Raw genomic sequence first — 1,795 nt, forward strand, 5'->3', positions numbered from 1 at the left:
ACAGTGCTATTTATAAAACCAAACCAAACCCACAGCCTCAGAGCCAATTCTGACTCATACCAACCTGTAGGACAAAGTAGAACTGCCCCACAGGGTTTCCAAGGCTGTAATCTTTAGGAAGCAGCCTGCCACATCTTTCTCCCACTGAATGGCTGGTGGGTTCCAACCATGCCAACCTTTCGATTAGCAGTCGAGCGCTTAACGACTGCCCCACCAGGGCTCGTTACTGTTATAGGAGTAAAAAATTAAAAACTACCTAAACGTCTCACAACAGAAAAATGACTAGTTAAGTTACAGTACATCCATAAGAGAATATATTTTATAAGTGAATAAAATGAAGTTTTCTGAGATGAACAAAAGCTAGAATAATCCTAGAACTAACAAGTACTGTGTACTTATTTCTTTCAATCCGTTCTGCCGTTTCAAAGTTTTTCGTTTGGGCTCAACATCCCTCTAAACCCAGGACCAATACTCAATCTCTATTTCTTACGCATGTTCATTGTCCTGATCCACAGCCTCTTCATAGCCTTCTTCACTTCAGCATTTCTCAGGGAGTAGATGATAGGGTTGAGGAGAGGGGTGATCACTGTGTAGAACATGGCCACCATCTTGTCCACAGAAAGAATGGTAGAAGGCCTCAGATAGATGAAGATACAGGGCCCAAAGAACAAGGTAACCACAGTAATATGGGAGCCACAGGTGGAGAGGGCCTTTTGCCGCCCCTCAGAGCTTCGGGTCCTCAGATGGAGCAAGCTAACCGCATAGGAGGCTAAGAGAACCACAAAGCTGATCACAGACAGAGTCCCCCCATTGGCAACCATCAGCAGACCAATGAGGAAGGTGTCAGAGCAGGCAAGTTTGAGCAGAGGAAGCAGGTCACAGAAATAGTGGTTGATCACATTGGGGCCACAGAAGGGCAAGTGGAAGATGAGAAGAATTTGGGCAAAGGAATGCATGAAGCTCCCCACCCATGCTACTCCCACCAGGACAGCACACACTTGCCGGTTCATGATAGTAGTGTAGTTGAGGGGCTTGCAGATGGCCGCATAGCGGTCATAGGCCATCATAGTGAGCAGGAAAATCTCAGTACCACCAAAGAAGTGGATGAAGAAAACCTATGTCATGCATCCCCACAGAGATATGGCTTTCCTTTCAGCCAGCAAGTCAGAGATAAGTTTGGGGGCTGTGGTAGAGGAGTAGCAGATCTCCACAAAGGACAGGCAACTGAGGAAGAAGTACATGGGAGAAGCAAGACTTCTGCTGGTCGTGACAGTGAGCACAATGAGGAAATTCCTCAGCACAATAGCTGTGTACAAAAGCAGAAATAACACAAAGCAAACTCACTGTACCTCTGGTTTGGGAGAAAGTCCCAGAAAAATGAATTCAGTCACATTGTATGTGTCAGCCATGAAGTCACCACTGGCAGGTAGCAGTTTGACTGGGGTGATCTAAAATGATACAAAACAAGAGACTCCTTCGTGGAGATGAGTGGGTGAATTATATAATGATCCTTTGCATATATTAGAAGCCTGTGATACCAAAAGATTAGTAGGAGTTACTTATGTGTAGAAGACAGGAAGAGCAGTCTAAGAAGGCAGAAGAGCAAGTGTAAATCTGTGAAAATGTATCATGTGTGGCTGGAGTAAAGGAGAGAATAGCAAAAGATAAAGTTGGAGATAGAGTCTAGGACCAGTTTATGGAGGGCTGCTATGTACTTTTGTGTGTATCCTGTAGATGATGGGGAATCTGGGAATGCTAGTCAACTGGAAAGTAAAATCACTTTGTAGGTGAAGGT

The 1,795-nt window shown here is 44.8% G+C and overlaps 1 pseudogene; it reads right to left on the minus strand.

Annotated features, from left to right (window-relative positions):
• Window positions 1-479: 479 nt before the first annotated feature.
• On the minus strand, window positions 480-1,631 carry LOC101357839 (olfactory receptor 4X2-like; annotated as a pseudogene).
• Window positions 1,632-1,795: the final 164 nt, after the last annotated feature.

This window comes from Trichechus manatus, unplaced genomic scaffold (genome assembly GCF_000243295.1).
Source record: "Trichechus manatus latirostris isolate Lorelei unplaced genomic scaffold, TriManLat1.0 scaffold00191, whole genome shotgun sequence".
Lineage (NCBI taxonomy): Eukaryota > Metazoa > Chordata > Mammalia > Sirenia > Trichechidae > Trichechus > Trichechus manatus.